Genomic DNA, 9,628 nt, shown 5'->3' with positions numbered 1-9,628 from the left:
AATCAACTTTATGCCAATAAAGTCAACCAATTAGATAAAATGGAGACGCTATTTGAAAACAAGCAAACAGTTGTGCAAAAGTGGGATGACACTAGAAATTCTATTCCAGTAGAATTCAATAATACATTTTATTTATTTATTCATCAATAAAGCCATACTACAAGGAAATCTCAGGCTCCAGTAGTTTCACTGGTGAACATGATCACATACTTAAAGGCAAAGTGGTACCCATATTGCACCAAGCCTTTCATTAAGTCTGAGAAACCCTGACACTAAAACACAACAGAGATAGTAAAGGAAACTATGTCCCTCATGGTACAAAATCCTTCATCATTATTAACAAACAGAATCCAGCAGTATACACAAGCGAATTTTGAAGGCAACATCCAGTGACTAGATGTGATTTGTTCCAGGTACCTAGTATTGGCTTCAGATTCAATATCCATTTACTCATCAATAATTTATTAGCTTTGACGAAAATATGCGTTAACAAGCACACTTATGGAGTTCTAAGACTAAGATTTGGTATGACCTGGAAAACCTTTGCTTCTCACAATTCCTTCAGTTAAAAAACCATTGTCTTGGTAGCTGTATCTTATGCTGGTGCTGGCTTCACTTTTCCTTGGGGGCAGGAGTAGAGAGAACGAAGGCCTTGACATCAGCCCTGGTGAGCATCTGGACACCCCGCAGGGCCTTTCCAGACATCGGAGGTGCTTATAAATACAGATGGACAAAAGGGACCCAAACCAGGTACAGTCCTACCAAACATTTAAGGAAACGGAAAACCTGGATACTAAAATTCATTAATGAAAGCCCAATAACCCAAGAGAAAAAGTTCAAAATTGGCAAAGGCACATACAGACAACACAGAAGAGGGGAGCAAGATAGCCAATACAAAACAAAGAATGTTCATTCTCTCTAGTAATCCGCAAAAACACTAATGAAGATAAAATATGGGTTGTGTTCACCAGACTGCCACAGGTTAAAACAGTCTGATGAGGATGAGAAGTTAACAAAAACTCAGGGATTCCCATAATATGCTTGCAAATATAACTAGAGAAGCTCTTGCATAGGACCACAAGGAAACCTACCCAGAGATGCTCATTATAAATTGTTCAAAATAGCAAAACATTGCAAGCAACACTTGGGGGTGGAATGAATAAAGTGTGGCATGGGATGCAAGACTGTGTGTGTGAGCTTAATGAAGCAGGTCTATTTGTACTGATAGAAGCAACACCGCTACAGCCACAGCTGAGACAGCTTCACCCTGAACTCTCCACCCTCCCCCAGCTGCCCTCATTCCATCCCCCTCCTCCAGCAAGTGCCCCTGAGTGTCCTGGAGCCCTGGCCTGCGGGCTCAGATGGGTTGATTTTAGTGATTCAGCCAATTCCAAAGGCGCACAGCCGCGCCCAGAGCTTCCTCCCAGCCTCCATTTCCTGACTGGTAACGGGAAGGGCTGCGTTCCCCAGCACCGACCCCCTTCCACCTACACGGCCTTGGTCCGAGAATGTGCATGAGAGAAACAACTGTTGGTGATACCACACAGTATGCTACATGAGGCTTTTGTATGTGTCTAAGCGCATGCAACGCAGGCCTTGAAGATACTGCATATTGTTCTTTAAAAAAAAAAAAAAGTCAAGATTCATTTGAAAGGCAGAGTGGCAGACACAGAGGGAGAGGGGGACAGTGAGCGCGAGAGGCAGGTCTTCCATTCGTGGGTCACTCCACAAGTGGTCACAACAGCCGGCGCTGGGCCTGGGGAAGCAGGGAGCCAGGAACGCCATCCAGGTCTCCCAGTCGGGAGCAGGGGTCCACTTACCTGGGCCATCTGCTGCTGCTTTCCCAGGCTCACTAGCAGGGGGCAATGCGATAGAGGCCGCTGGCGTCCTGACCTCGTCTTTATCCACAGCTCCAGAGCCCGGAGCCCTGAAATATTTTTTCAGGGTCAAATCCAGGCCCGGGTGCGCGTGGCCACCGGCAGGGGTCGCTGCCTCGGCGGAGAGGTCCGCGCCGGGGGCGGGGCCGCTGTCGCGGCGGCGGCGAAGAGGATTGGGCCGCCCGCGGCCGCCTCCCGCCTCCCACCGCCTTCGCTGCAGCCGCGGCTCCGCTTCTGCGCCCGCCTTCCCGCTCGCGCTCCCAGGGGTCAGCGGGGAAACCAGCGCTGAGGACGTCCTTGTCGGCCCGAGCCCGGCCCAGAGCCCCGCCGCGGGCTCGGCACAGACCCACGGCCCCGCACACGCGGCCCCGTCCTGCTGAGGTGCCCGGAAGCTGTGGAGTGGGAAGAGCGGGGCTCCCCGTGCCGTCGGAGCGGGCGGTGAGACGCGGAGCCCCGGGCCGTGCTCCGGCGACTGCGAGCCCTGTCCGCCCGCTCGGATCTCAACATTTTGCGGGGCTGGGGGCTCCTAGCGGCTGGGCGACCCGTCCTCACAGCCCGCAGTCAGGACCTGGAGGCCCAGGGCGCGACCTCGGCGCTGCTGTCTCACCTCACAGACCCCGTCTGCCGGTGCACTCTGGAGCCTCCAATTAGCGTGATAAACAAGTTCAAATCTTGTGTGATTTGTTTTTCAGCCCAGTGCGGTGACTGGCTGCAGGTGATGACCAGTGTTCTGCATACAGAACCGGAAGAGTGGAGCTGCGAAGGCACCAAACAGAAAGAAAAGATCAGAAAATGCAGAGACTGATGTCCTGGTATGGTCCATGTAAGTTATGTCTGTGTGTTGAAAAGTTGCATTGTACACCTCAAAAATGCACAAATATTACGTTAATCCAAAAAAATTTTTTTTAAGATTTATTTATTTATTTGAACGAGTTAGAGGGAAAAAAAAGTCTTCCATTCGCTGGTTCACTCCCCAGATGGCTGCAACAGCCAGGGCTGGGCCCTGCTAAGGCCAGGAGCCAGGAGCTTTTTCCAGGTCTCCCTCTTGGGCTATCTTCTGCTGCTTTCCCCAGGTCATTAGCAAGGAGCTGCATTGTAAGTGGAACAGCCAAGACTCGAATTAGTGCCCATTTGGGATACCAGTATTGCAGGCGGCGGCTTCACCCACTATGCCACACCAGCCCCAATCCAAAATTTTTAAAAATTCATAAGAAAACCTAAAATGAATGAACTGTTTTGCTTCCTGGAAAAATGTCCCCAAGAGTTATCCAGATAAATTTATTCAGTGATCAAACAAATCACAACTAATGTCATTTTTGCCCCCTTTTGGGAGCTTCTTGTAAGTGTTACACAGTTTGTCATTGACTGCAGTTTATTGGGTAAACAACCAAGCCGCTGCTTCAGGAACCATCCCTGTATCAGTGTTGTTTTTTTTTTTAAGATTTTATTTATTTATTTGAAAGTCAGAGTTACACAGAGGAGAGGCAGAGAGAGAGGTCTTCCACCCACTGGTTCACTCCCCAGTTGGCCGCAACAGCCGGAGCTGTGCTGATCTGAAGCCAGGAGCTTCCCCCAGGTCTCCCACGTGGGTGCAGGGGCCCACGGACTTGGGCCAGCTTCTGCTTCTTTCCCAGGCCATAGCAGAGAGCTGGATTGGAAGTGGAGAAGTTGGGTCTCGAACCAGAGCCCATTTGGAATGCTGGCCAGCGTGTTAACCTGCTGTGCCACAGCACTGGGCCCTCAGTGTTTTCTTTTCTTTCTTTCTTTTTTTTTTTTTTTTTTTTTTTTGACAGGCAGAGTGGACAGTGAGAGAGAGAGACAGAGAGAAAGGTCTTTCTTTGCCGTTGGTTCACCCTCCAATAGCCGCCGCGGCCAGCGCGCTGCAGCCAGCGCACCGCGCTGATCTGATGGCAGGAGCCAGGTGCTTATCCTGGTCTCCCATGGGGTGCAGGGCCCAAGCACTTGGGCCATCCTCCACTGCACTCCCTGGCCACAGCAGAGAGCTGGCCTGGAAGAGGGGCAACTGGGACAGAATCTGGCGCCCCAACCGGGGCTAGAACCCGGTGTGCTGGGACCGCAAGGCGGAGGATTAGCCTAGTGAGCTGCGGCACCGGCCTAATAGTTCATATTCTAACATGCAGTCTCCTATATGTACTCAAGTCATTGCGGCCTGAGACAGACACGTACAATATGTAAATGAAGGAGCATGTCTATGTTCTATTACCAAAAACATTTGGTCTGGATTTGGCCCATGAGTTGCAGTTTGCCAACCCTGTAATAGATCACAATTCGCTCTTGGTCACATGTATTCTAAACTCTCCTTCTGAAGAGCAATTGATATTATGATAGTTCCAGTTCCCTTGTAAAACATTATCACTGGGAAGGTGGCTGAATAGGATGTGGCCACACTGATTATAGGTGCCCTGGAATATGAAAAGAACAAAGGAAAGATGTTTCCAGAGGTGTGAAAAAATTTTCAGTGGAGAAGTGACAAAACAATGAAGACTTTGTGGGATAAGAAGAAGGATAAAAAAGGTACTTCTGTAGCCCGCCAGATGGTGCAGCCAACAGCCAGCTAGGAGCCACCATCCTATGAAGTCAAGTTAGGAAGAAATTACCCTGTGCCCCACTACCTGCAACTTTAGCTGAGAGAGAATTCCATAGTTGCTCGCTTTTACTCCGGTCTGGTTAGCTTCCTGGGGTTTCAGCAACAGCTGGGTGGTGAGAAAGGACGCCACATTGCCTCCCTTCCGTCGTCCACACCTACGGAGGCCAGACATGGCTGAAAAACTGCCCAGCAGACATCTGCACCGCTGCTACCAGAGACAATCAAAGCCAGAATCAGGGTGACTTCTGGGGCACAGGACCAGTCCCCTGCATCCTGATGGCTTTACTACTGAATTCTATAGAACACTTAAAGAATGGGGCTGGCGCCGTGGCTCACTTGGTTAATCCTCCACCTGTGGTGCTGGCATCCCATGTGGGCACCGGGTTCTAGTCCCGATTGCTCCTCTTCCAGTCCAGCTCTCTTCTGTGGCCCGGGAGGGCAGTGGAGGATGGCCCAAGTGCTTGGGACCTTGCACCCACGTGGGAGACCAGGAAGAAGCACCTGGCTCCTGGCTTTGGATCCGCACAGCATCGCTAAGGGGAGTAAGGGGAGTGAACCAACAGAAGGAAGACCTTTCTCTCTGTGTCTTCTCTCACTGTCTATAACTCTACCTGTCAAATAAATTTAAAAAAAATACATTTAAAGAGAAACTAACTCCTGTACTTCTCAAACTATTACAAAATCCTGAACACGATGGAACTCTGCCAAACTCTTTTTATGAGGCCAGTATCCCTTGGATATGCAAACTGAACAAAGATACAACACAAGAAGAAAACTACAGACCTATATCCCTAATGAACCTAGATGCAAAGATTCTCAAAAAAATACTAGCAATCTGAATCCAAAACCACATCAAAAAGATCATACATCATAATCAAATAGAATATACCACAGAGATGCAAGGGTGGTCCAACATTTACAGATTAATAACTCATAAATCACATCAACAGAATGAAGAACAAGAAATATGTGGTCATTTCAATAATGCAGAGAAAGCATTCGAAAAGATTCAACACCACTTCATGATATACTCCACAAATTAGGTATAAAAGGAATATACCTCAAAATTATAAAGACTACATATGACAAAACAGCAGCCAATATTGTACTTAATGAGGAAAACCTGAAAGCATTTCCATTTGATCTGAAATAAGGATATCTGCTTTCGCCTCTCTTATTCAACATAGTACTTGAAGTTTTAGCAAGCACAGTTGGGGAGGAGAAAAGGCATCCAAATTGAAAAAAAAGTAAGTCAAAATATCCATGTTTACAGATGATATGATGTTATACATAGAAAACCCTAAACACTCCAGCAAAAAGCTATTAGAACTGATAAACCAGTTCAGTAAAGTTGCAGGTTACAAAATAGATATACAAAAAACAGCAGCTTTTTATTTTTTTTTTAATGTGTGGATGGTGCTTCAGCTTTTTTTATTATTATTATTTGACAGAGTTAGACAGTGAGAGAGAGAAAGATCTTCCTTCCATTGGTTCACCCCCAAATGGACACTACAGCTGGAACTACGCCCATCCAAAGCCAGGAGCCAGATGCTTCTTCCTGGTCTCCCATGCGGGCACAGGGGCCCAAGCACTTGGGCCATCCTCCACTGCATCCCCAGGCCACAGCATAGAGCTGGACTGGAAGAGGAACAATCGGGACTCGAAACTGGCACCCATATGGGATGCCAACGCTGCAGGTGGAGGATTAACCAAGTAAGCCACGGCACCGGCCCCTAGCAGCTTTTTAAAACTGGCTAACAATGAACTCACTGAAAAAGAAATCCATTCATAATGACCATAAAAACCCAAATATTGGGGCCGACACTGTGGCATAGTGGGTAAAGCCGCCTCCTACAATACTGGCATCCCATATGAGCGCCGGTTCAAGACCCAGCTGCTCTACTTCTGATCCAGCTCTCTGCTATGGCCTGGAAAAGCAGCAGAAGATGGCCCAAGTTCTTGGGCCCCTGACCTGTGTGGGAGACCCAAAAGAAACTCCTGGCTCCTGGCTTTGGATTGGCACAGCTGAACCAGCAGATGGAAGACTCTCTCTCTCTCTCTTTCTAACACTGCCTTTCAAATAAATAAATATTTTTAAAAACTATTTAGGAATAAATTTAACTGAAGAAGTGGAAGATATTAACAAAGAAAATTATCATTGATGAAAGAAATATCAAGGACAGAAAAATAGAAAGATGTTCCTTGCTCGTGGATCTGAAGAATCAATATCATTAAAATATCTATATACCTAAAGATGTCTATATATTCAATGCAATCCTTATCAAAATACCAATGACATTCTTTACAGAATTAGAAACAAAAAATCTAAAATTTATATGGAATCACAAAAGACAGAATAGCCAAAATTATCCTGAGCACAAAAACAGTCAAGCTGGAAGCATCACAATACCTGACTTGAAAGCATAATATAAAGCTATGGTAATTAAAACAACAGATAAACAACACATCATTGCCATACAAACTGACACGTAGATCAATGGAACAGAACAAAGAGCCCAGGAATTAATCCATGTAATATAGCCAACTAATTTTTGGCAGAAGTGCTCAGACCATACATTGGAGTAAGGGTAATCTCTTCAATAAATGGTGTTGGCAAAAATGAAATTAGATCGTTAACTCTAACCATATAAAAAATCAACTCAAGGTGGATCAAAGACCTAAATTTAAGACTTGAGACAGTGCAGTTGCTGGAAGAAAATGTAGGAGAAACACTCCAAGACATTGGTGTAGGAGACAGCTTCTTGGACAAGACCCCCAAAGCACAGCCAACAAAAGCAAAACTAAACAAATGGGATTATATCAAGCTCGGAAGCTTCTGCACAGCAAAGTGAATGACCAGGAGAGTGAAGAGACGTCCAATAGAATGGGAAAAATATTTGCATGCTACCTATCCAACAAAGGATTAATATCCAGAATGTCTGCAACTTAAAAACAACAAAAAACCAGCCAATCCAGTTAAGAATGGGCAAAAGACCTCAATAGACAGTTCTGAAAAGAAATACAAGTGGCTGACAAATATGTGAAAAAATGCTCAACGTGGCTATCCATCAGGAAAATGGAAATAAAAACCACGGTCAGCTATCACCTGACCCCTGTCAGAATGATTAAAATCCAAGACAGTAACAAATGCTGACAAGGATGTGGAGAAAGGGGAACTCTTATATGGTGTTGATGGGAATGTAAATTAGTGCATCCACTGTGAAAAATAGCATGAAGATTTCTTTAAAGCTAGAAATGGACTTGCCATATGATCACACAATCCCACTTCTGGGTATATACCCAAATGACATGAACATGTTGTATCAAAGAGAAACATGCACTACCACATTTACAGTAGCACTGTTTCTAATAGCCAAAATATGGAACCAACCAAGGTGTCCATCATCAGATGAATAAAGAAAATGTAGTATATATATATAGTATATTATTCAGCTATTAAAAAATGGAATTTGGGGTCGGCATAGTGGGTAAAGCCACAGAAGATGGCCCAAATCCTTGGGCCCTTGCACCCATGTGGGAGACCCAGAAGAAGCTGCTCATTCCTGGCTTCAGATTGGTGCAGCTCAGGCCATTGTGGCTGAATGAGAAGTGAACCAGCAGATCAAATGCCTCACTCTCTCTCTCTGCCTCTGTGTCTCTAATTCTGCCTTTCAAATAAATAAATATTAAAAAAATGGAATTCTACCATTTGAAACAAAATGGATGCAACTGGAAGACATCGTGGTGTGTGAGATAAGCCAGACACAGAAAGATACCACATGTTCTTCCTTATATGTGGGAGCTAAAATTAGATGTCAAAAACAAAAACAAATGCCTGTCATTCTGGTCAGGCTAAAAAGCCCATGAGAGCATTTCAGGCATGGAAAGCCAAGACACTGTGGCAAAAAATGTCCTACATGAAGGACCTCGGTGGTTGAGACCCCAGTGGAAAGAAGTGGTCATCAAAGAAAAGAGGCACTTTTCTCTGAAAGGAGGAGAGAATTTCCACTTTGCTTATGGCCCTGTATAAATACTGAAGGATTTTGTGGATTCAAAAGGCTTCCATAACCCAGGCAGCTCATGTCAAGCACCTCGGGTAATCACTACAGCATACATAGGAGTGTTAATTGTTAAATTAACAACAGGAGTCACTGTGCACTAACTTCCCATGCAGGACCTCTGTCTTCAAAGAGTTGAATTATGAGAGTTAATAGTAAAACTTGGGACTGGTGCTTTGGCACAGCAAGTTAATGCCCTGGCTTGAAGTGCTGGCATCCCATATGGGTACCAGTTCGAGACCCGGCTGCTTCACTTCCCATCCAGCTCTCTGCTATCGCCTGGGACAGCAGTAGAAGATGGCCCAAGTCTTTGGGCCCCTGCACCCACGTGGGAGACCCAGAAGAAGCTCCTGGCTCCTGGCTTTGGATCAGCGCAGCTCTGGCCGTTGCAGCCAACTGGGGAGTGAACCATCGTATGGAAGACCTTTCTTTCTCTGTCTCTCCTCTCTCTGTGTAACTCTGATTTTCAAATAAATAAAGTAAAACTTGTTCTCAAAGATTTGTTTTGTTTTACAGTATTAAGTGGAGGATGTTCTTAGGTCTCATAAATTTTAGTTATGCCCAAGTTTCCAACTCCATTGCTTGTTTTCTTAGGTACTTCCTTAATTAATGATAAAACTCATTCTCAAGGACTTGCTTTTAATGTATTAAGTGGAGGATATTCTTATGTCTCACAAGTTATAGTTATGTCTAAGTGCTAGCAAAAGATGTATCATTCTCTTTTTTTTAAGATTTATTTATTTGAAAGTCAGAGTTACACAGAGGAGAGGCAGAGAGAGAGAGAGAGAGAGAAAGAGAGAGAGAGGTCTTCCATCTGCTGGTTCACTCCCCAGATGGCCCCAACAGCCAGAGCTGTGCTAATCCGAAGCCAGGAGCCAGGAGATTCTTCTGGGTCTCCCACGTGTGTGCAGGGGCACAAGGAGTTGGGCCATTTCTACTTCTTTCCCGGGCCATAGCAGAGAGCTGGACAGGAAGTGAAGCAGCTGGGTCTCGAATCGGCACCCATATGGGATACCGGTGCTTCAGGCCAGGGTGTTAACCCACTGCACCATAGCGCCAGCCCCAAAAGATGTATCATTCTTGCA

At 45.8% G+C, this 9,628-nt stretch overlaps 1 long non-coding RNA gene across 9 annotated transcripts in view; it reads left to right on the top strand.

The window, feature by feature from the left end:
• The first annotated feature begins 2,033 nt into the window (after nt 1-2,033).
• Nucleotides 2,034-9,628, top strand: part of LOC149125116 (uncharacterized) — a 44,133-nt gene continuing 36,538 nt past the window's right edge. For 4 of the 9 annotated variants that reach the window (XR_016212441.1, XR_016212442.1, XR_016212443.1 and 1 more), the window contains exons 1-2: nt 2,035-2,315; nt 2,570-2,700. This is a non-coding gene — a long non-coding RNA (uncharacterized LOC149125116). Of the gene's footprint in view, nt 2,316-2,569; nt 2,701-9,628 lie in introns of all 9 variants that reach the window. The other 5 variants (XR_016212446.1, XR_016212448.1, XR_016212449.1 and 2 more) reach the window with 3 other exon arrangements.

This window comes from Oryctolagus cuniculus, chromosome 8 (genome assembly GCF_051225735.1).
Source record: "Oryctolagus cuniculus isolate XC-2025 breed Fujian yellow rabbit chromosome 8, ASM5122573v1, whole genome shotgun sequence".
In the NCBI taxonomy this organism is placed as follows: Eukaryota; Metazoa; Chordata; class Mammalia; order Lagomorpha; family Leporidae; genus Oryctolagus; species Oryctolagus cuniculus.
This window is presented reverse-complemented; position numbering and strand designations above follow the sequence as displayed.